Source organism: Schistocerca gregaria, chromosome 6 (genome assembly GCF_023897955.1).
Source record: "Schistocerca gregaria isolate iqSchGreg1 chromosome 6, iqSchGreg1.2, whole genome shotgun sequence".
Classification (NCBI taxonomy): domain Eukaryota; kingdom Metazoa; phylum Arthropoda; class Insecta; order Orthoptera; family Acrididae; genus Schistocerca; species Schistocerca gregaria.
The window spans coordinates 422,244,085-422,270,668 of NC_064925.1; the positions used below are offsets into that span (position 1 = coordinate 422,244,085).

Consider the following 26,584-nt stretch of genomic DNA (forward strand, 5'->3'; position numbering starts at 1 on the left):
CAGCAGCTTCACACCCGTTATGCGGCGATCCATCGCAGACATCGAAGCTGCGCTCGCCGGCTGCCGCACGCCTATCCGCTTCTACATTTGCACTGCACGGCAAGTGGGTGATGTTATCCCTTGGCTTCAGTGCTTTCCGCCCTTGTGTAATCTAGTCATACGGTTCCACTACCGCGTAAATAGATCTGTGCTCGTAATCACGCCACGAATTTAGTTACCGTTGTATCAAAGAAATGAATTTCGATCACGATGGGCTCTTTCCGCAGTGCTTTCAACGTCATTGACCCTATACCTTAAATAACCGTGTCCATCCATCATGTATCGACAGGTGACTATATATTGCCTTTTGATGTACTGTGTTAAAAGGTTTGCTGATTTTGACGATCGTAATTTAATTTTATTATGTTACAATTACTCATTAAAATTGAGCGAACTGAATTGTCGTTCTCATAATGAAAACCAGTGTACAAACAATGTTTCGTCAGGTGACTCTGAGAACGGCTTTTGTCGTACAAATTAAACGTGATGTGACAGATAAACAGAAGCAATCCACAGAGCGATATGACAAAACTATCAGATCAACTGTCAGTGATCAGACGAGGAAAGCGCAGCTCGGGAAATCGAATGCAGAAAATGAAATGAATTCTTCACTTAACGTACAAAGTGAGACAAAACATATGAGCAACTGTTTTTTTTTCTGAGAGACGTGTTCTAAGAAGCCCAGTTAAGTGAAGTTTGTGTCCCGTCATTCAACATCACATACAGAGGCTCTAGGCACTTTTCGACTCTCAATTTTTGAGAGACATGAAATAATCCTTCCTTAATATTTATGATATTTTATAACACAAGAAAAAGATAGAAATGCTTGCGATGAGTCGTTGAATGATAAAACGGAAGGAATTAGGTAAAAACGAACTGCGGAAAAGATAAAGATAACCGAGAATGAACATGGGAAAGTACATGTGCCAATATAATGTTCCGTGAGACTGAAGTTATGTCACATTAGTGGCTTAATTAAGAGAGTTCGTAGCAATTTGTTCAAACTACCGAACGATTTGTGTTACAAACTCGTTAGTCAAAATGTTTTGCCACGCGGGATTAGCCGAGCGTCCTAAGACGATGCAGTCATGGACTGTGCGGCTGATCCCGGCGGAGGTTCGAGTCCTCCCTCGGGCATGGGAGTGTGTTTGTCCTTAGGATAGTTAAGGTTAAGTAGTGTGTAAGCTTAGGGACTGATGACCTTAGCAGTCAAGTCCCATAAGATTTCACACACATTTTGAAAAATGTTTTCCGAAATTATTGAAATGCAGGCTGAAAGCCAATTTCAGAAGCCCTGAAGAACAGTGTGGTTTTGCAAGTGATAGATCATTTATATACATTTTCACATTACGAAATTTAAAAACATATACAAAGAGGTCAATATTTCATTGATATAGAAAGAGTAGCACATAATATTACTAAACTGCAGAACAATACAGATCATCCACTGATATACGAAAAGCTTGATGTCATAAGTTGATGTCAGCCAAGAATGCCTTTAAGGCGCCGTTATCAACACCTCTGTGAGTTTGAACGAGGTCGTGTAATAGGGCTATGAAAGGCTGGGTGTTCCTTCTCAAATACTGCAGAAAGCCTCGGTATTAATGTAGGCACTTTACATGGCTACTGGCAGCGGTGGTCACGAAAGTGTACTGTCACAAGAAGACCGGGCATCGGATGACCACGTGGCAGTACCGAGTGTGAGAAACCATCGTGTTCGGTGTATGGCTCTGTCATGTCGTGCTGTATATGCAACAGCAATTTGAGCACTTGTTGGCACCGCAGTGACGCAGTGAATTGTTACCAGCCGGTCACTTTAAGGAGCGCTCCGAGATGGACGCATCTAGTGTGCATTCCGCTAACCCCAAACCAACACCGTTCACGAGCACACTGGCGTCAAGGGTGGAGGTTTGTGACTACGTGCTAGACACACGGGGAACACATAGAGTAATGACAATTACATCAAGACCCTACGCTGCCGACAGGCGTTGATATACATCAACGGGGACAGTTGAAAATGTGTGCCCCCAACCGGGACTCGAACCCGGGACCTCCTGCTTGCGTGGCAGGCGCTCTACCCATCTGAGCCACCGAGGGCACAGAGGATAGCGCGACTGCAAGGATTTATGCCTTGCACGCTCGCTGTGAGACCCACATTCGCAACTTCATGTCCACACACTACATTCGTAGTGCCCGTGCCCATTACACTCATTACTCGCGGCAGACAACCTTACCGAAAGAACATATACCATCTTCATACATAGAGTAATGCTCTGGGGTGCGATTTCGTATCGTAGCAGGAGTACTCACGTGGTTATCAAACTCACCCTGACTGCCACTTTGTACGTCAATCTAATGATTCGAATTTTGTGCTGCCATTCAAGAACTGCATTCCAAGGGATGTTTTTCAACAGGATAACGCTCGCTCACGTAAAGCTGATGTAACCCTACCTACTCTACTGAGTGTAGACACATCTTAGCCTTCTCCATCACCAGATCTGTCTTCAATCGAGCACAACTAGGACATCATCGGATGAAAACTCCAGCGTCATCCTCAAACAGCATTAACCCTTCATATATTGACCGGCCATGTGCAGCAGGTGTGGAACTTCATCTCACAAAGTGATATCCGGTTCCTGTGCAACACAATTAATACACGTTTGCATGCTTGCGCCCAATATTATGGCGGTAGCACCAGTTATTAATATACCACCATCTCGCATTTGTAATGGATTATCTCGCGCTTCCATTAATCTGTGGTCGTGCAATGTAAATCTCTTACATAGGTTACCTAGACAAATGTATTTTTCCCGAAATTTCATTACTCTACATTAATTATTTTTTGGTTTTGCGTTTTTTTTTCCGTCTGTGTGTATAAAGATTACTCTGAAACAGTGTAGCTAGCGACAAGCTGGGAGCAGTAATGTGCTGGGTAACAATACTAACATCTTACCAAAGAAGACATTTATTATTCACACACAAACGGTGAATACAGTTACGCAGTCTAAATGGCATAGATGTACTTTAAGAAGTGTCACAGCTTCGACACATACTATCAGTCATATAATACAATTTTACAATGTGTAACTCTACAATTTAACAGCAGTTGATATTAAGCTCTCTTCTTTACACCTGTATGGCTAAGCACATATGAACTAAAGCAAAGAGAAAAGCGTTTTCATTTTACCAAGAAAAGTAATAGAATGAAAGTTTGGTCATTTGCTCAGACCAGACAGTGAGTCATAGTTACAAAGCACTATATGAATAGAGGGCAATGACAAAGATACGTACAAGTAACATTCAAGGAATAATGCGCATCTGATCTCAATAAGTAATGATCACTAATGATCAACCTACACCATCATGCCCACACAATTCCAATGAAAGAAGGACAATATTAAAGAAATAGTCAACGATAAAAATGTAACAATAAATTTAAAAAAGAATGTACAGCTGGCTACCACTAACAGATAATTTTTAACCCAGTGTATACAAGTCAGCCAAAGTAATACCCCAAAAAACAACAACGGGCTCGAACCTCAATCGACAGGAATATTTATAGCAGAAAGAGATAAAACTTCTTAGTACAGCAAAACACTTGCGATCTGGGACAAATAAATAATAAGCTATGTAATTACAACTGGAAGCAGGACGCCCAAGGATGAACAGCTAAGACAAGAAAATCTATCGTATCAGCACACTAAGCGTGAGTTAAAGGCACAAGTCGCACTGATCGTAAATTAACCACAACGCATCAGGCGCTAAGACGAACGACGCCCTTAAGCGTAGGTAAGAGCAAATTTACTAATGTACCTCCCTGTAAACAGGTCGTACCAAGTGGGTCAACTGCAGCACAGAGTACGAGCACCCTACAGCACGGAATTAGATGCTCACCAAACATGACCATATGCTTCTGCCGCCCCAGTCTGCCAGTGTATCTACAAGTAACAAACATGAGAGGCAGACCAACACAGTCTTGCAGTTGGAACGCCATGGTTCCCAGACTTGTGCCCGATTTCGGCAGGGGCTTACAGTCATCATGTCCCACATAACTGCCCATCAGAGCACTCGATGGCCGTCCTTCCAATAGACGTAAGCAACGACTGAGGTGATCCGATTGGATATTGACAGTGCGCACTACTGAAACACATGCCAGCTCTGAACTGCTAATAGACCTTCACAGAAATTTGCAACAAGCGGGTACTTGTTTGAAGTCAGTTGCATATCATCAAAATTATTTAAAATTTATATAGTTATTGTTCTTTGGTCATGGGCTCTGAGTGACGCGCGTTTCTTCGGCTCGCGAGTTTTTCCGCTCATTGAAGGTGTTACAGAGAAGTGCGGCAGTCCTCAACGTGTGCATCCGACTAACCAAGTGTTACTTGCCGTGGTGTATTGTTCTCCGTTGATTACCACAAGTGATAAGTGAGTGAAAAATGGGAAGGGCACGAGTAAGCGGCAGCAGGCGAGGCTACAGGGGCGCAGGCAGCGCGGGCGCCCGGTCTCCGGCGGCAGGTAAGGCCCCGCTTCCCGACATCGGGGAGCTCGTCCGGTCCCAGGTGAGTGCGGCGCTGCACAGCAAAGACACGCTACACGTAATCGTGCAACCCATCACGGACTCCGTGACGGCCGCTGTCATGGACAAACTACAAGAGTCTGTCGGGCGCAACAGCACCGAAATCCAGTCTCTTAGAAAGTCCCTGGCCGCACAAGAGAAAAAAGCCGCCGACCTAGAGGCTAAACTGACTGCTGCCACCGATGAAATTAAGCAGTATCAGAGAAGGAACAGCTTGCGCTTGTTCGGGGTAGCTGAAAACGATCGCGAAAACACCGACGACCTGGCCATTAGCCTCGTGCGTGAGAAACTTGACGTGCAGATCGACGTGGCCGATATTGACAGAAGCCACCGTGTTGGGCGCAGGATACCAGGTGCCATGAAACCCAGGCCCATAATAATTAAATTTGTGTCTTACCGGAAAAGAGCTGAAGTGTTTGCTCAGAAAAGAAAACTCGCCAAGAGTGGGGTTACCCTAAGATCTGACGCGCGAAAGACTAAAAGTTTTGAACGCTGCGATCACACAGTTTGGCCTTCAAAATGTATGGACCCAGGATGGCAGGATCGTAATCAAGACGGAAGGAGGGAGGAAAACGGTGACAAACATGTTCGAACTGAAAGACTGAGCGAAATCTCGCGAGACACAAAGTCTCATATTGTAATCTGTCTAATATAAGTTAATTCTTTATTCTTTCTTTTCATTTTTTTAGCTTAAATACTGCTCCGTTATTTCTATAAGTACCATAAGTACTCTATTTAAAATCAGTCAATTGTTTCACAAAAATATTGTTTCTTTATTTGTCTATTATAAGTGCTCATGTATATTCATATTGTCAGTCAAATGGGAATTAACATCCTCCATTAACAGGAATCTCCTTACAACCGCCTTTCTATATCTGTTATTTCCATCTTCGCCACTACCACTACTACTACTACTACTATCTTTTTCGTAACTACTACTGCCACTTTCCATCTTTCTTTTCACTCCCTTCTTCGATACTTCCAGCGTGTTTTTCACCTTTAGTCCACAGACGCTTGAGTCAGTCACGACCTTGGACACACCTGTAAATATGTCTTGCCCCGCGAAATCCAGCTTTTGTCCCTCTTCCGGCCAGCAGGTAAACGGAGCGCGCTCGGTCCTACAGGCTGCCACAATGGGACGGACCGGTTCCGGCGGCGGGCTCTTTGTGGCCCACGCGAACGCGCAGTCGCTAACGGCTCACTTCGACGAGTTCTGTGACCTGTTCTGCCAATCGCTGTTCCACATTATCCTCGTCTCTGAAACTTGGTTGAAACCAAACATTTCTTCCGACGCTATCCGACTCGCTGGTTACTCTCTCCTAAGGGCAGATCGTGAAACACGACGCGGGGGTGGTGTGGGCGCCTATGTTCGCTCTGATCTGACACCTACTGTGCTATGCACATCGGATGCAAAGGGCAAAGGAGAAGCAGAGTTCTTGTTTTTCGAAATAAATACATCAAATCAGAAACTGCTAATTGCAGTAATCTATAAACCTCCAAACGTCGGTGCCATGTCCTTCTTTCAGTCTGCCCTGTCCTCACTCGTGACACAGTATGAACACATAATCACTATGGGCGACACAAACATCGACTTACAGTTAAAATCTCCCTCTGCCGAAAAACTAAGGCGACTGTTCCACTCCAGTGATATGAGTTTAACACTGCTGGACCCAACTCATCACACGCCACACAGCCACACAATCATAGATATAATAGCAACAAAGCGACCAGATAAAATAATCCGCGCCAATCAGACATCCGCTCCGGGACTCAATGCATACTACCAAAGAAAAATCTCACCTGGTAACCTACAGAAACTTAAAAAATGTTAACCATGACGCTCTTCAAAAGGATTGCTCAGACATCCCTTGGCATGATACCGATGAACCGACTTTAGACGAAAAAATTCGGCAATTATGTCGCAAAATTATTGCACTGTATGATAAACATGCTCCTCAACGCACTGTTAAGGTAAAGAGAGCTCCCGCTCTGTGGCTCACCACTGCATTACGTCAGTTAATGAATAAACGTGATGCTGCACATAGGGCCTTCAAGCGTAACCCAACTCCCGAGGCGTACGAAGCTTATAGGAAACTCCGAAACAGAACCAAGCAAAGCGTGAGGAATGCCAAAATCAGACATGCCCGCTCTGTCGTATGCGGCATATCAAAACCTGCTTCACTGTGGAAAAAGCTGCGCAGTTTCGGTATAGGGAAGCGAAGATCTGACGCTGTTTATCAAGCGTCTACAGAAGAATTAAACGATTTCTTCTCAACAGCTGCAAACTGCCACGCAGCGACAAATTACCAGCCCCAAGATATCAATCTCTCGAGAGACAAGTTTTTCCTAAAACATGTCACTACCGGCACAGTACACAAGGCAATTATGAGAATCTCTTCCGAGGCAGTAGGAAATGATGGAGTGAGCATTGGCATGATTAAGAACGTCGTAGACACTATTATTCCAGTTATCACAGACATCTTCAACCTGTCTCTTGTCAGTAGTACATATCCTACTGAGTGGAAGCAAAGTTTAATTAAGCCTATACCCAAGACTGACAACCCTAAGTCGCCAGGTGACTACAGGCCGATCAGCATACTACCTGCAATTTCTAAAGCCCTAGAGCACATCGTCCATGAACAACTGACGGATTACCTCAAAACTCATAACATCTATGACGAATAACAGTTAGGCTTTCGAAAGCACCATAGTACAGCAACCGCATTAATCAAAGTAACTGATGACATTAAACATGCTATGGACAGACGTGAAGCTACTATCCTAACACTGCTTGACTTTAGCAAGGCTTTTGACACAGTTGACTTCGATATATTACTAATTAAAATGAAACAGCTGAATTTCTCAAACAGCGCAGTACAATGGTTCGACAGCTACCTCAAAAACAGAAGTCAACAAGTCATTTGTGGGTCGGAAAAGTCATCATGGAAAAGCGTGCGCTCTGGAGTTCCCCAAGGCTCCGTCCTTGGTCCACTACTCTTCTCACTGTACATTAATGATATTTCTTCAGTGATTCACTCCTGCAACTACCATCTTTATGCCGACGACATCCAATTGTACATAAGTGCAAGCCCCAAAAACATTGCTGGCGCAGTAGCGAGTATGAACGCAGATCTTTGTTCTGTTTCTCGATGGGCACAGAACCTAGGTCTGAAACTAAACCCCAAGAAATCCCAGGTCATACTTATATCTCATCCAAAGTTAATCAGCCGGTACTTTCGCGAAACAGTCCCTAAAATACTCCTCAATGGTACCCAACTACCATACCAAAAAACAGTAAAAGACCTTGGAATAATTTTGGATGAACACCTAAACTGGGAAGAACAAACAGTCACAGCTTGCCGGAAATCGCTCTCCTCCCTACATGCAATTCAAAAGTTTAGAAAAATATTTCCAACCCATGTTAAACAAAAATTAGTCCAAACACTAGTCTTGCCTAATCTTTACTACTGCGATGTAGTTCAACACGGCACAAATAGTGAAAATTCTAGATGCCTCGAGCTAGTAATGAATGCTTGCGTTAGATACGTGTGCAATATTCGGTTGTATGATCATATCAGTCCTTCATACTCCCAGCTAGGTTGGATACGCCCACATACGGCACGCGATCTCCGCACGATGTGCTTACTTCATCGATTTCTTAGCCACTGGTGCCCCCAATACTTATCTTCTCACATTAAACACCTATCATCAATCCACAATCGCAACACCAGATCGGATACGTCTATCATCTTGGCTGTACCTTTACAGAACACAAAATCTTTCTCCGTGTCATTCTCCATCTCAGCCATACGACTATGGAACGCGCTCCCCTGTGATCTGCGTCTTATCCAGAACTACTCAACATTCAAGAGGGAACTCAAAGCCTACATATTAGGGACGGTATAACCACCATTCTTGTGCCCCTCCCATCTCTTTCTTTCTCCTCTCCATCACAGCTTCGAATTTTACCGTTCTATTTCTCTTCCTCTAACCTATCTACCTCTTATATATCTCTTTCACCCCATTCTATCGTCTTATGTCTCTGCTCGATGAGAATAACTCACAAGCTGCAAGAACATAACGAGAAAATTCCCAACTAACAATGGGACTGACATTCAGAAAAGAAAAGTATGTTTACTTTCATATACATAGTCATTATTATTGTTATTATTACTATTGTTATTATTATTATTATTATTATTATTACTATTATTATTATTATTACTATTATTATTATTATTATTATTGATTGTTATAATTATTTTTTATTGTTATAATTATCATTGTACTACTGTTATAATATCTATTTTTTTCTTTAACATCAATACTGCATAATAGGCTATATGTCCTTAATGTTAAGTAGAAACTGTAACTCGTTCAACCTGAATATGCCTGGTTATGTGTAAGAGAGGGCCTGAAGGCACTAATCTTGCCAGGTAAAATAAATGCATAAATAATAAATAAAATAGGAGAGTAAAATAAAAAGTGATAGGTGGAAGATATCTACATCATCACTACTTGTTGTGGAGTAAGTCACCGTAAAACAAACTCACTGACATTTTCTCCACTGTAATTAGCGTAACATCTCTCGCAAGAGAGATGTAACAGTGGCATCAGCAATTATTTTATACATGCAAAGGAACACTGTACTTTGCGAGAACTACTAGCAGCTTTGTTTAGTCAGCCAGCTTAAATAAAAGTTACAGTTTCAACAAGAGAGGCAAGAAGTATACCACATACATAATCAATTAGTAACACAATACAAAACTGGAGTTCCAAGAATAATTCTCAAATCGAAAACAAAGGTATTTAATTTTTGCTGACTGGAAGGTGTTAAACAGAAAGAAGGAACTCCAGGTGTTAATTAATAGAAGCATTACAAATGGCATGACCGTCATTGAGATGCTCAACTCAGTCTTATGAAGAGGGAATGTGATGAACAGATGATTCATATTGAATACTATAGACGGAGCAGTGACTTGAACAACTAATCAGGGACTTATTAATAAGCTGCAAGTGTTATAGATGGACTTTTGGAGAAGATCAGCATGAGTTTCAAGATTAGAGAAAGTAACGAACATGTGCCGGTGGTCTAGGGATAGTGTCTGCACTTGTAATGAAAGCGGCCTGGGCGCTTGCTTCAAAATCAACCACAACTAAAATAGTGAATGAAATGCGTCTTGAGTGGTCACCGTAGAATTACTGCATAACAAGTAAACCTCGCTTTTCCAACAGTACACCATTTGGGTGGGAAACTGGCACTAAAAGGCTGACGAATCAGCAATGAATAATGGCAAGTGAATGCAAAAAGCAGTGGAAACCACTATATTAAAAACTCGACCAGAAGACGGGTGACTTGTGCTTGAAAAGGTATGACAGTGACCTCTCCAATGATCCTGCTTTAGTACCCTATTCGTATGTCCGAAAAGAAAGTGCCTAGTCGGAGGTAACCATGAGAAAAACATTGAACAATCAATGAAGCGACAATATTCCAGGAACTGGACATGGAACATCAGAAGTTTCAACGTAATAGGAAAGCTAGAAAACCAGACAAAGGAGGGCGAGTGAAGAGAAGTGGAAAGAACACCGGTATTTCAGTTCAGCCTAATATAGGGTGATATCAGTAACAGCAGAAAATAATATTGTAGGTGTCGGATTTGCTGTGAATACGAAAGTATGGCAGAGGGTGAGCTACTGTGAACAATTCAGTGATAGGGTAATTCCTATCAATTTCGTAACAAACCGTTAGCGACAACGATTGTTCAGGTTACATGCAGGCGCCGCAGGCAGAAGGCGAAGAGATAGGGAACGAATATGAGGATACTGAATAGGTAATTCAGATGTAAAGAGAGATGATAACGTATTGATCATGGTGGTTTTGAACGCAGTTGTAGGGAAGGAACAAAAGAAAGCATTACCAGAGAATACGGGCTAGACAGTAGGGATGAAAGAGGAGAGTAATTCAGTTCTGAAATACAATTCACATAGTAACAGCAAATACTATGTCCAAGAATCATACGAAGAGGAAGTATACTTGGAAAAGGCTCGGAGAAACTGGAGTATTCCAGCTGGATTATATCATGATCGGAAGGAAATACCGAAATCAGATATGGGATTGTGAGCAGTACCCATGATCAAATATAGGCTTAGATAATTATTTTGTATCGGTTCAAAGCAGACTTAAGTTTAAGAGAATCATGCGGAAGAATCATTGCGGTAGGAAATCGAATACTGGAATACTGAGGAATGATAAGACGCGTTTGAAACTCACTAAGAATGTGGATACTGCGATAAGGAATACCGCAGCAGGCATTTCAGTCGAAGAGGAGTAGATACCTCCAAAAATTTCAGTCATAGATATTGGACAGGTACAAGGAAAGTAACTCAGAAGTAAACTTCAGCAACAAAAGACATTCTTCTATTGATCGATAAAGAAGAAAGTAGAGAAATGTTCCGGAAAAGACAGGCATGAAAGAAGTAGGAAGTGCAGGGCATGCAAGGCAAAAAGACTGCAGGGAGATGCGAAGAAATCGAAAAGAAATGATAGACGGGAGGAGCGACTCAGCATACCGCTAAGGCAAGCGGCAAGGGTGTCAATAAGAGTGCAATGGGAATGCCACTGTGAAACGCAGAGGGAAGAGTACATAGGTGGAAAGAATGTGTTGTAGGACGCTGTGAGGACGTCGTCTTGTCTGAAGCTTCGACAGAAGTAGAAACTGAAGCCGTTCAGAAAGATATAGGGGGGCTTCTAACAGAATTTAAAAAAATCTCTAGTAGAGTTGAGATAAAATAGCGCAGAAGGGAGAGACTATGTTTGATCGCAGTCCGAAAACAATCTGAGGAAATGGCAACCAAACGACTATTAATTACCTGAACGAGAGGTATCACGTTCTTAAATACATATATCAGGAAAAAAGTGTTCGTGACTAAGAGCAGTCGTTAAGAGGTTAGTACACCACTGTCGGCATGTGTTTTAAGTCGCAGGTGCTGATACTGGAGCTAACGATCCAGTAAATGCACGGAAAGGGGTAGCAGTGAGACGACCCTACCTGCTGAGGTGGAGAAGATATTTGAATGTTGTGCTGAAGCAGTTGAATTTAGTGAAACTGAACTTCTAATTGTTGTGGTTTATAGGTTTCATAACTCTGACTTCAGAGAATTTCTGCTCAAGTTAGAAAGGGTTCTTGATTCACTTTATATGAAGTACCAGAAATTAGTTATTTGTGGTCACTTCAGTAACAATTTTCTATATGATGGTAAAGAGAAAAAGGTGTTGTTAGATCTCCTAAATTCATATGATCTGATGCAGACAGTGTTTTGTTCAACTAGGGTGCAGGGGAATTCATATGATCTGATACAGACTCTGCTTTTTTCCAACTAGGGTGCAGGGGAACAGTAGCACAGCCATAGACAATATTTTTATTCATTCGTCATTACTAGATGGGCATTCTGTTAGTAAAAGGGTAAATGGCATTTCAGGCCATGATGCACAAATTTTAACACTAAAAGGCTTTTGTACTCATACAAATGTCACACATAATTACAAACTATGTAGGAAAATAATCCAACGTCAATATAAAGTTTTTTAAACCTTGTCAAGGAACAAGAGTGGCTTGATTTTTATAGTGCCAATAACATAGATGACAAATATAATGTTTTTATAAACACACTTCTCATGCACTTTGAGAGTTGCTTTCCGTTAGAACGTTCTAAACGCGGTACAAGCAATGAAATGCAGCCGGGGAGGCTGACTGGTTAGCTAAGGATATCGTGTAAAACAAAGCAGGAATTATATCAAAATGTTAGGAATAGTCACAATAAAACTACAGTAGCAGATTACAAACCGTACTGTAAGGTCTCCAGAATGAGATTTTCACCCTGCAGCGGAGTGTGCGCTGATATGAAACTTCCTTGCAGATTGAAACTGTGTGCGGGACCGAGACTCGAACTCGGGTGTTCGAGTCTCGATCGGGTACACAGTTTTACTCTGCCAGGAAGTTTCAGTGCCGTAAGGTGCTTAAAAAATTTATTAGGAAGGCCAAGAGTACATTGTAAGCAAATAAAGTAGGTAATCCACAGGATAAAATTAAAACCATGTGGTCAGTTCTGAAGGAAGTGTCCGGTCAGCAGCACAAGGTCGACGATATAAAATCAGTTCGTAGTAAACACATTTCTGTTACTGATATATCAAATACATGTACAATATTTAATAATCATGTTCAGAGTATTGCTTTTTAATTAAATAAAAATTTAGTTGCTGCAGGGAATCATATAACTCTCTTGGAAAATGCCTTTCGGATATTGATTTCTGAAATACTCCTCCCTGATACAGATGAGGGCGAGATTGAGTCAACAATTAAATCACTGGAGACTAAGGACTCTCATGGATCTGATAGAGTGCCTAGCAGAATATTAAAGTACCATGCTGCACATATTAGCTCTGTCTTTAGCCGAATTTGTAGTTTTTCATGTAGGAATGGTTAGTTTCCCGAACGATTAAGTACTCAGTAGTAAAACCACTTTATAGAAAGAGAGGAAGGGATAATGCAGAGAATTTAGACCTATTTCTATGTCATCAGTGTTTGTTCAAGTTATTGAAAGGTTGCGTATGTAGGAATAAATGATAATTTTATATCACAAGGGAAATGTACAGTTCGACATTAGGAGTTATTTAACAACTGAAAATACTATATTTTCCTTTCTCTGTGAGGTACTAGATGGGTTAAACAAAAAGGTTCGAACGCTAGGCATATTTTTTGATTTGACTGAGACGTTTGTTGATAACAAAACATTGCACCAGAAGTTGGACTATTACGGGGTACTAAAAAAGGATATAGCAAATCAGATATATTGGTAAGACATGGATGGGGAGGTTCTCCACAGCATCGACGAAGAAAGGAACATATGGAAAATACTGACAAAAAGAAAAGACAGGATGATAGGGCCCACGTTTAGGCATCAGGGATTAACCTCAGTGATCCTAGAAGGAATTGTTGGAGGTAAAAGCGGTGGGGAAAACCTGAGAGGAAAAAAGCCAACATACACCACTGGCCATTAAAATTGATACACCAAGAAGAAATGAAAATGATAAACGGGTATTCATCGGACAATATATTATACTAGAACTGACATGTGATTATATTTTCACGCCATTTGTATGCACAGATCCTGAAAAATCAGTACCCAGAACAACCACCTCTGGCCGTAATAACGGCCTTGATACGCCTGGGCATTGAGTCAAACAGAGCTTGGATGGCGTGTACAGGTACAGCTGCCCATGCAGCTTCAACACGATACCACAGTTCATCAAGAGTTGTGACTGGCGTATTGTGACGAACCAGTTGCTCGGCCACCATTCACCAGACGTTTTCATTTGGTGAGAGATGTGGAGAATGTGCTGGCCAGGGCAGCATTCGAACATTTTCAGCATCCAGAAAGGCTCGTACAGGACCTGTAACAGGCGGTCGTGCATTATCCTGCTGAAATGCAGGGTAGAGCCACTAGTCGCAAAACATCTGAAATGTAACGTCCACTGTTGAAAGTGCCGTCAATGCGAACAAGAGGTGACTGGGAGGTGTAACCAATGGCACCCCATACCATCAAGCCGGGAGATAACCCAGTATGGCGATGACAAATACACGCTTCCAATGTGCGTTCACCACGATGTCGCCAGCCGTGGATGCGACCATCATGATGCTGTAAACAGAACCTGGATTCATCCAAAAAAATGACTTTTGCCGTTCGTGCACCCAGGTTCATCGTTGAGTACACCATTGCAGGCGCTCCTGTCTGTGATGCATCATCAAGGGTAACCACAGCCAAGGTCTCCGAGCTGATAGTCCATGTTGCTGCTAACGTCTTCGAACTGTTGGTGCAGATGGTTACTGTCTTCCAAACGTCCCCATGCGTTGGCTCAGGTATCGAGACGTGGCTGCACGATCCTTTACAGGCATGCGGATAAGATGCCTGTCATCTCGACTGCTAGTGATACGAGGGCGTTGGGGTCCAGCACGGCGTTCCGTATTACCCTCCTGAACCAACCGATTCCATATTCTACTAACGGTAATTGGATCACGAAATGCGAGCAGCAATGTTGCGATACGAGAAACCGCAATCGCGATAGGCTACAATTCGACCTTTATCAAAGTCAGAAACGTGATGGTACGCATTTCTCCTCCTTACACGAGGCATCACAACAACGTTTCACGAGGCAACGCTGGTCAACTGCTGTTTGTGTATGAGAAATCGATTGGAAACTTTCCCCATGTCAGCACGTTGTAGGAGTCGCCAACGGCGCCAACCTTGTGTGAATGCTCTGAAAAGCTAATCATTTGCATATTACAGCATCTTCTTCATGTTGGTTAAATATCGCGTCTGTAGCACGTCATCTTCGTGGTGTAGCAATTTTAATGGACAGTTGTGTATTGTACTACACTTCAGACTACTTTTCTTCTAAACCCAAAAATATGTTCCTGTGCATGAGAAATTTCTGTAAGTTAATAATCATTTTTAGTAACACCTAAGCTTCTATGGCAGCTGTTAAAGGCTGGAGTATCTTTAACATTACGTCAGTGTGGTTTACAGGGATTACAGCTTTCTGATCTTGCTCATTAGTTTCCATTTTTTTAGAAATAGAAAAAAATGCACAGAAATGAAGAAATGTACAATTACTAGATTGCAAAAATACTACAGCAATACTAGTGACGAAGCAGTGTCTCCTATTAAAACTCTTGTAATGACTGCCAACAAACATCGAACAGTTTCAGAGTACTTCGTCTTATAGTGGCACTACACTCTGCTCTATCACCAGTGCCCACAATACTCAACTTGAACTCACTAACAGAATTTGATCTGACAGAATATTCATTCCAATGGTTAAAATATGCATGTGAAATTTTGACCAAATGAAAGACAAATGTAAAAGTCTAACTTCATATATTCCAGCGACTCACATCGAGGTTGTCTGTATTGGCTTGGAGATTCTCGATTTTATGTCACTCGGTTTGCTTCCTTCCTCTTATTTCCATTCGTAGATGTGAATTTACTGACACCATCAAGCGTGAAAAAGGGAAAAACACATATATAGGTTATACAATAATTTTGAGTCCTATACACAGTCGTCAGTTTGGCGTCCCATGAAAGGAGGCATGGATGTATAACAACAATGCGTGAGAATAGAAGTGATGTTTCACTGAATGTCAGGTAATAACAACAACAATGGAAACTTGTACGTTTAAACCTGAATTGTCATGCGTTTTGATTAATAGCAACCTAGACATCTATGATCAAGTCTGCGCAGAGGTCACGGTATAAACACTTATTTCAAGAATAAGGCTGAAGCAAATGAAAATGAATAGTAACACTGTGTAAGCAAAGTTATTCTACTATAGTAATGTTCAGAGCAATTAAATTTTAACTTATTTAACTGATCTCCTCGTAAGTTATCGTGATACATGATAGTGATACCCTAGTCGATATATCAGCGTAATATTCGTCAGTTCGCAGCCTGAAATTTGCCGGTAGAGGTGTAGTCATAATTTGTGCCTTGCTAGTACAAATATTCAGACTAGAAGGATGAAAGATGAATACGTAAAAGTCTCGCATCGCTAAAGTTAAACTCTAGATGACGGTTTGTTATTTTCTGAGGTGTAGTATTTGTATTAGTAGCGTTTGATCGCCACTGATTAATTTACTAAACTAAATGTTATATACAGTTACATTAGAAGTAGTGGTGAACACTACAGTGGTTTACTTAATTATGTAATGATAATGCATTCTGAAGTTCGTTCCTGATTACTAAGCAAGAGAGATTATCATGTCAGTAAGTGATTTATTATAGAACGTGATAAATTCTGCATTTTACACCATTTTATGTTATCTCTTAAATTAGTAAAGATATTAAATCTAAATTCATTCTGTTGTTAATTAATGCCATTAAAAAGGTTGTACAGTTTTTCATAGGAAGTTGTTCGCTAGAAACATCGTTGACTATTCGCAGACTGATGCCCATAGATGTTAAGTCCCATAGTACTCAAAGCCATTTGACTATTCGCAGGGAGGTACCTTATATTTTCTAGCTGTTAAGTACACAGATCAGCTTGGCTTTACGATCAGACTAGCGTACGGAGTCTTTAACGTGGTAAGTAATTTTTCAACGGATACTCTATCAGCGATATATACTGCTAAGCCTCATATGTTGCAAATATTATTTAATTAACGTAATGTAATTAAAAGGTATTCTATTCGATGTACCCCATGTGGAAAAAAGCGGAAAATTTTCAGTTTGATGTTTCGTCAAGGACGATCTCATCATAGAGGCACCACATACTCAGAATGGAGAAAGAATGTATTTATAAATCTTTATTTGCTAATATTTTCTAGCTACATAACTTTTTTGATAGCCGAAGTTCATTCACGACCTACACATAGCATTCACACATACATGAAACATTGGGCACCTGTGAAGTACACAAAAATTGCAATATTGTGTACGATCAATTAGTTTAGTAATGGTTTCAAAATACTTGATCTTTCAACATATTTCCAACTAGATATGATCGTGTAAGTTGTAAATTTACGGTAGCTACTGTTGAAAGTTCTGTAAGAAGCAAGAGTAAAATACAAGGAGCAAAAGTCCCCTTACATCTTATACAGAAATCAGACGGCAATTGTAAAAGTCGAGGTGCATGTAAGAGAAGTTTTGGTTGAGAAGGGATGAGACAGAGTTGTAACCTGTCTTCGATGTCATTCAGTCTGTACATTGAGCAAGCAGTAAAGGAAATAAAAGAAAAAGGCCTGAAGTAGAAATTTGAAGTGAGGAAGAAGAAAGAAAATGTCTGAGTTTTGACGATGACTACAATTCTTCCACAGACAGCAAAGGACTTGGGAGAAGGAAGAACAGCTGAACCGGACAGACAGCGTCTTGAAAGGAGGCTAGAACCTGAATGTCAACATAAGCTAAACAAGGATAATGGAATAAAGTGAAATTAAAGCAGATCATACTGAGGGAATTAGATAGGGAAAGGAGACACTAAAAGGAGTAGGTGACTTTTGCTGTTTGGGAAGCAAAAACGATTATCGCCGAAGTAGAGAGGATATAAAATATAGATTGTCAATGGCAAGCAAAGCATTTGTGATGAAAAGAAATTTTTAACTCATTTCTGAATGTATTTGTCTGCTACCTATAAATCAGATGTGTATGGAAGTGGAATATGGGCGACAAAAAGTTTAGATAAGAAGAGAATAGAAGCCTTCTGAAATGTGGTGCTGTAGAACAATGCTGAAGATTTGATGGGTAGATTACGTAGCCATCAGGAGGTACCGAACAGAAGAGGGGAGACAAGAAATTTGTGGCACGACTAAAAGCAGGGATCGGTTGAGATGCTTTCTAGAGTTCAAGGCATCACATATTTAATGTTGGTTGGAAGTTGGGTGGAAGGGTGGGGGTGAGGGTAACAATCATAGAGAGGGACCAAGAGATGAATACAGTAAACCGATTCAGCAAGCTGCAGGTTCCTGTATTAACACAGGGTGGACTGGGATGGAGAGACGCATCAAGCCAGTCTTCGGACTGAAGACCACAACCACAACTGTTGTAACACGAAATAAATACTTTAATTTTATATTTGCTGCATAAGATAATGGAAGGTTTAACTTATTTGTTAGGGCTAGCTATGTACACGAGACCCTTTTCCTCACTTTTCTGGCAATGTTTTTCGACGCCTACGGACATAAGCAAAGAACTCTCTCCTGCCTCGTGGTGTATGATGACGCTGAATAATGTTGCGACCTCTGACCTCACTGAATTTGCTTAAGGACACTTACCTACATTTCACACGAATATACACGAAAATGGTTATTTACGTTCTTGCACGAAAAGCAAGCTTTTCTGAAGAGTACAAATAATTCAGAGTAGTATATAAGGGAATATCTATACGGATAAATATTTTCAATTTACTCCATCGCTAATTTTCAGTCGTACTTGACGTCTAATCTAAACACACAACAAACCCGGCCTGCGCATAAAATTCGTTAGATACAGGTGTTGGAAAATTTTTCAATTAAAGTTTTAAAGACATCTACTGTAAAACGTTTTAAGTCGAGGCACAAATTTTTGACGTGGCGTGTCGGGGAACGGGTGCAGTTCGTATCGGTGTGTTACACCATAAAAATTAGTGTCAAGGACATTACAGATCAGATTTCATCCGCTAACAGCGTTTCTGTTACATTGACGAGATGGCTCGAGACCTTAAGAAAGTATCAGGCTCGTGGGCCACCAAATGATGTCTGCCTACAAAGTTACAAGACGATTTTTTCATGGCTCGTATCAGAGATGTAAGCGTACTTCATTACTATGGCAGCTTTAACAACAGATGTGCACTCGATCAGTCTGTTTTGGCTTGTATCCGTAGTTACAGGTGAATAAGTAGTGAAATATGGACCATGTGAAAACTGGGAAAGAAGATAAACGAGGTAATTATGATGTGGTGCTACACAAGAATGCTGAAAATTTTGACGACTTGGCGTAAGGAAAGAAAAGGTTCTCCTAGCCAGCCGCTGTGGCCGAGCGGTTCTAGGCGCTTCAATCCGGAACCAACCTGCTACTACGGTCGCTGGTTCGAGTCCTGCCTCGGACATCTATGTGTATTAGGTCCTTAGGTTAGTTAGAGTAAGTAGTTCTAAGTCTAGGGGACTGATGACCCCAGATGTTCAGTGCCATAGTGCTTAGAGCCATTTGAACCATTTTGAGGTTCCCCGAAGAAACGGTGGGGAAAGGACTACATGGAAAATACTGAAAACAATATAATGGAATTACGTGGTACTAGAAGGAGTTGTAGGGGGTAAGAACTGCAGAGCAAGACCGGCCAATTGCTGCACACTGTGCAAAAGTGCAGAAGTGTGGCCCAGGCGCGCACATCTCAGCCAGCCGGCAAAGCAGAACAATGGCACCTGTGACTAGACACGTATACCACCTGAGCGGTGACAGTTCCGCTTTCTTGTTTACGCGCCAAGAGAGAGATAAAAGAGCCAATGGCTATGCGGGAGTGGTAACATCGGTTCCCGTCTGCTCATCGAAATTAGGCGCTGCTGGGCTGGGCTAGCATTAAACTTGGTGACCATGCGGTTGGTCGAGCACTGTTGGCAAGGGCGGTGCACTCAACCCTTCTTAAGCAAATTGAGGAGCTGCTTGATTGAGACGTAGCGACTCCGGTCTCGTAAAGTGACATACAGTCGGGAGAGCTCTGTGCTGACCACGTGCCTTTCCATATCAGCATCCAGTGAGTACTGCGGGATCTACATCTACATGACTACTCTGCAATTCACATTTAAGTGCTTGGCAGAGGGTTCATCGAACCACAATCGTACTATCCCTCTACTATTCCACTCCCGAACAGCGAGCGGGAAAAACGAACACCTAAACCTTTCTGTTCGAGCTCTGATTTCTCTTATTTTATTTTGATGATCATTCCTACCTATGTAGGTTGGGCTCAACAAAATATTTTCGCATTCGGAAGAGAAAGTTGGTGACTGAAATTTCGTAAAAAGGTCTCGCCGCGACGAAAAACGTCTATGCTGTAATGACTTCCATCCCAACTCGTGTATCATATCTGCCACACTCTCTCCCCTATAACGCGATAATACAAAACGAGCTGCCCTTCTTTGCACCCTCTCGAAGTCCTCCGTCAATCCCACCTGGTAAGGATCCCACACCGCGCAGCAATATTCTAACAGAGGACGAACGAGTGTAGTGTAAACTGTCTCTTTAGTGGACTTGTTGCATCTTCTAAGTGTCCTGCCAATGAAACGCAACCTTTGGCTCGCCTTCCCGACGATATTATCTATGTGGTCCTTCCAACTGAAGTTGTTAGTAATTTTAACACCCAGGTACTTAGTTGAATTGACAGCCTTGAGAATTGTACTATTTATCGAGTAATCGAATTCCAACGGATTTCTTTTGGAACTCATGTGGATCATCTCACACTTTTCGTTATTTAGCGTCAACTGCCACCTGACACACTGTGGCGTCGCAACTAGTGCGAGCGCACAGTTTTCTATCAAATATTTACTGTGAAATGTAGACAGACTGTAAAGTAGCCATCAGATTAGCATATGTGCTGTAGCGGGCAGATTACCGGTGTCCGTTCGTCTGACGTCACGACCATATGGCATGTCTGTACCGTGAGAATGTAAGACCTGTGCGCTAACTAGCCGCGTGTATAACGTGGAACTTTCATCTTTAATAACTTCTAACTGAGGAACCTGAGGAAATTAAAAGTTAATATACTAGTTTCTGTTATGAATAAAAATAAGTCATCCAAATTTGAGCTTTGAAACCTGCATATTTTGGAAATTAGAAAAATCTTACAGAAAACGCAAATTTCTACAATTTTCGAGTCTAAATAAATACCATTATGTATAGATCACCTTCAGTGACCATCCAACTATGAAACAAAATCACCTTCCGTGCTTTTGTATTTATTTTGAGAATTTTACTTTTAGAAATTCACCTATAACTTTGTTAAAACCATAAATGTTTTGAATTTTTGTGAACAGTTATTTTATATGAGTAGGTGAGAGTGAATGAGTGTGCCTGAGTGAATGAAAGAGGGACATTCGCCATTCTTTGCAAGTGTATAAAATCTAGGTTGGAACTCGCAAGTGTTCAGACGATGTAACCGTGGGAACAGAGTCGCCAGTGGTTCCCCATCTTAGTGAATGTCGGATGTCCAAGAGTGTATGGTATTGTACAAGCAGCCAGAACGTTCGCGAGTATTTAAATAATTTCTGGAAATAAAGTAAAGTCTAGTTTTCCTTTCGGTTTGTTAAATTATACAGTAAATTTTGTGTAACAAGAAATCATGACGTAAATGATTCAGAAGTCATGACTGGTGCGTGCTAGATTTTGGCGCGAGGCGCACCCAAAGAGTTAATTCTGATTGGCTGTGTGATGTGTGAGCCAATGAGATGCGAGGACGGTTAGCAGACTAGGAGAGTGAGTCGCGAGTGGATGAGGAGTCGCGAAGGAACTGTGATCGAGAAGAGACATGCTTGATGTGTCCTCGCGAATAATGTGTAAAACGAAGTCATAAAACGGCTTCATCGGTTCGGTACTGTGCGATTTGAGACTGGAAGAGTCCAGTAACGCGTAGTGTGAGTTTGAGCGAGTTGTGACTTTTCGTTCCGCGAAAGACGCGAGTAACTTTAATAATTAAAAGCGTGGCGGTACTTCGTAAACTTTTACTAAGTGCTTATGGCGAGCATTAACGTTAAAAAACGAACTATTATTGAACATCGACTGCAAACGTGTATGTTAGAAAATCGTCTGTGTTGCAGTTAAGTAAATTCCGTAACTTTGAAAGCTAATTCTGGCGGGGTTTGAGTGTGGATAGAATTGTGAACTGAACTTTCTTCAAACGTAGATTAGCGGGCTGATGATCAGGCTTAAAGACAATAAAGAGCTTAAATAGAATTACCAACTTCGCGTTCTCGTTTGAGTAAACAATTACTACCATTCCAATAACTCAATTTATTTATGAAGATTGCTCATAGATTGTATTTCAGCAAACATGTATCGCGGCCTCCGGTGAGCGGCTATTAAATTGCAGTTTCTTCAACACTGCTTTTCTGCAATTTTTCCAGTAGCTGCTATCAGGAGAGGCGAGTGCAGCAACTACCTAAGAAACGAGGTAGGTGGATTTTCTTTCAGGGAAAGGAAACTGCGCGATAAGAGCCTGACCCGTCGCAAGTGGTGCATCGGCCGGGAAATAAAAATAGTAAATTCCAGTGAATTTCAAAAAAAGCAGTAGTGACAATTACCGGACAATACAGAAGTGCTCGCTATGTGTAGGAACTGTGTAGCGTACAAATTGATATCGCCACGTGAATAGGAAGGACAGTGAAAGTGTCCGTGAACTGTAATGTGTTGTACGGAACGGAAGAATTTTTCGGTGACTACGCGCCGATTGGAATAGCAGTCTACGACGGCGTCTGGCAGACGACGAGCTACGGAGACTACGCAGAGGCGACGACAGCAGTGGCAGTTGGCAGCGCTGATTCGAGCGGGGGCCCGGAAACTGGTACAGCATTGCAGTGTATGGTGAACGGACCTGCAGTTTCATCTAGCAGCAACGCAGCACGCCGAAGCACAAAGTTAAGTACAGTGCTTTTGAAAACTTTGTGTGTTTGTGGAGTCAAACTGAGAAAAATGGCTGAGTTTCAACCAAGTGACAAAAAGGCGGAACTAAGTTGTGATAGTGGGATGGAGACAGGGGAAAATGACCCCATGAATTTTAGTTTAGACGTGTCTCAACCCAATTTCAGTAGTAGTTTGACTGATTCATCCTATGTTAATTATAGTTTGGAGTCAGATCCAAATATGTCAGTGCCCAGTGAGTTACAGTTACCCATGCCGGTAGTTAATGTTAATAGGGACATTGTATCAGCAAATGAGGGGGCGAAGGATAATGTCGCCAGTATGCTGATGAATCTATTAACTAAGATGAACGTGTTGGATTCCAATATGTCAAGTAAGATGGATTCCAGTATGTCAAAATTGGAAACTAATATGTCACAAATGGAAACTAATATGTCAAGTAAAATGGATTCAAAAATGTCTAAATTAGGATCTGATTTAAGTAATGAGATGACTAAAATGGGCGCTGATTTAGATTCCAAAATATCCGATCTCAGAGACTGTTGGAAGCAAGATTTAGCAGTGCTCAGTAGTAAAGTAAATGTTGAAATACAGCAGGTTAAACTAGAATGTACAGAAAATATTGTTCAAGTGCAAAGTGAATTGACGACACGAATCGAACAGGTTACTGAGGATCAACAGCAATTTAAATCCCATGTTGATGCAGAATTAGATAAAGTATGTGAGCACATAAAAGTGGTAGAGAATTCCAATGAAATTAATCATGCCGCCTTAGAATGTAAAGTAAATGATACCAAAATTCGGTGTGAGAAACTTGGAGAGCAAGTTGTAAATAAGGTCAATAATTTAGAGACTCACATAAGCCATTTCAGTGAAAGTGTGAATGAGCAACTTTGTGGGCATGAATGCAGACTAACCAAAGTAGAACAGTGTGTTTCTAACCATAGTGATAGTATAATTTCCAGTGGAATAATTGAATCTACCGAGGTTGCGTATGTTACCCACAGACAGTTTTTAAAATTTGACCCAAGTAAGAACATGCACCCCAGAGAATTTTGGAACGATTTTGAAGACGTTTTGCCGAAAGTATGGAGCGATAAACAAAAGATAGGCTTTATCACTTCAAATTTGATGGGAGAGGCCAGAGTATGGGGGAATTTAGCCTCTGAAAATTACGCGAAATTGTCAGAATTTAAATTAGCGTTCTTTGAGGAATACTGGGGAAAGAGAAAGCAGATGGATGTTCTTAATCGGTTCTGGTCGGGAGAGGAGTATGACCCCAAGAGAGAGGGCATCAAACGATTTGTTCAAAGGTGGGTAACAACTCTGTCCTACCTTAGTAATAAGTTAGAAACAGAACAGATCATATTAGGGGTAGAAAATAAGCTACCGTGGAACTGGAAAACTAAGATCATATCTGCGCCCCGAGATAACATTGACAAGTTCGTACAGTATTTAGAAAGGGTTGAATCCGTCCAAAAAGAAGAAGAAAACATGAGGAGGGAGCATCGCCCGCCTGCTAGGCAGAATGACAATCGCGCGGATGTAAACATTAATAGGATGGGTGTTCAGAGAGGCGGCGGATACCGTGGCAGTTCACGTGGTAGAGGAAGAACATATGTTAACAGGTTCAATGAACGCGAGCAGTATGACAGCGGCCGACAGATGTCAGGAGGTGAGGCGGTCAGCTGGAGGCATAGTGATGACGCACCGCGCTCGGAAAACCATTAATTGTCTACGAGTGTGCTGGCGATCGTAGGCAACAGCGTTTAAAGTTAAATCCGCTGGCAAAACCATTCATAAGAAAGCAGCCTGAACGACCACCTAACATAAATGTTGTTGCTACAAAATTTAGGGAGGATAACGTAAAACAGACAGAGATAGTAGCTTTAAGTCAAGTGGAGGTTAATGAACCAATTAACTGTAAGAATAATCATAAGAAGCCACTTATTGAAGAACTAAGTACTAGTTATAAGGGTAATAATCAGAAAGACATTATGCACAGTAAAACTAATGAAGAGCTGTCGGATAGGGGTGAGAACAGTAATAATGGCAGGGTTGTGACTGTGCTTGATAAGATAATTGATGTTGTAGATAGTTACGAAGAAGAGGATAGATTAGAGGAGGAGGTAGAGGTTAATGACGACGCCTTGGATAGGGTCGTAGAAAAGGAGGTTAATGAGAAAGAGGGGGAAACATTGGAAAAATGTTTTGACTTAGCAATAGTGGATAGGCTAATAGGAGCTGCCACTAGAATTGAGGGTGATAATAAGCATGAAATAAACCCTGTAAGTGTGAATGTGATTGCCACCCAAAAGACAGGCTTCGAAAGGAGAGAAATTGTGCAAGATTTATTGGAGGAAGCAGAACCCAAAATAAATAAAGAGTACTTAGGGCAACCGATAGTAGAGCTAAGAGTATTAAATGAACCAGTTAAATGTTTGATAGATACTGGATCGGAAGTCTGTGCAGTATCCCAGAACTTGGTAAATGAACTCCCTAACAGTAAACAGATTGTTAAGATGCCAGTAAGTGGCTTGAACATTGTAGTAGCAACCGGTAAGACTAAGAAGACAGTAAAACAGGAAGTGTTTCTACCCATAGCATTTAAGGAAGTAGAAATAAGACAGAACTTCTTAGTTATAAATGGACTGAGTGTAGACATATTGGTGGGGGCTGACTTTTTGAATAAATATGAAGGATGGGTGAATTTTTCTACCAATGATGTTATGGTAAAAATTAAGGGTAAACTAATTACTATACCTTTCATCGGTAAGCAGCTATGTGAAGAGCCTGACCCGTCGCAAGTGGTGCATCGGCCGGGATATTGGTGGGGGCTGACTTTTTGAATAAATATGAAGGATGGGTGAATTTTTCTACCAATGATGTTATGGTAAAAATTAAGGGTAAACTAATTACTATACCTTTCATCGGTAAGCAGCTATGTGAGGATCCTGAGCAGAATGATTTTCCTATATGTATTTGTAAAACAGAGAAATTCTTGGAGGGCTATAATGAGTACGGTGGCAAAAAAGTAGAGGATCCGTCTGAGCTTGTGAGTGTCAGAAATAGGATCGAGGAGAAATTACTAGAATTAATTGATATTGATGAAGCAAGGAAAAACGATTTAAGACAAATACTAGTCAAACATGCCGAGGTTTTCTCAGATCAACCAGGGCTAGTAAAGGATTATGAGTGTTTTTTGACAGTGCAGAAAGACGCTCATTTCTTCAAAAAACCATTTGCAATCCCAGAAGTACATAAGGAGGCAGTACGTGACTTAATTCAAAATATGTTAGAGTGGGGAATTATTGAAAGGGCTGTTAGTGTGTACAATAACCCGCTAGTCATAGTTCCTAAGAAGGATGGTTCAATTAGACTAGTGTTGGATGCTCGAGCATTAAACAAAATAGTACTACCTGAGAGTGACCGTCCGGAGAATATTGAAGAACTGCTACAAAAGTTTAAAGGTGCTAAGTTCTTTACATCCATGGATGTGACCTGTGGATATTGGAACCTACCGTTAGCAAAGGAATCAAGAAAGTACACGGCATTCTTATTCGAAGGTAGATGTTATCAGTATAAGGTGGTGCCGTTTGGTTTAAATATAAGTGTATGTGCCTTTGTAAGAGCTATGTCGCAGGTATTAGGGGACCATCTACTAAGAAGAATTACAGTGTATGTAGACGACGTTTTGATATCGACACCAACGTGGGAGGAACACTGTATGTTATTGGATGAAGTATTGAGGGCCATAAAATTGGGGGGGTATGAAATTGAAGCTAGACAAAACTGAATTTGTGAAGAAAGAAATT

General features: G+C 41.3%; 1 non-coding gene across 1 annotated transcript; it reads right to left on the bottom strand.

Annotated features, from left to right (window-relative positions):
- Positions 1 to 2,062: 2,062 nt before the first annotated feature.
- On the bottom strand, positions 2,063 to 2,136 carry Trnaa-cgc (transfer RNA alanine (anticodon CGC)). The gene has a single exon. It is a non-coding gene; the product is annotated as a tRNA-Ala (tRNA).
- Between the last annotated feature and the right edge of the window lie 24,448 nt (positions 2,137 to 26,584).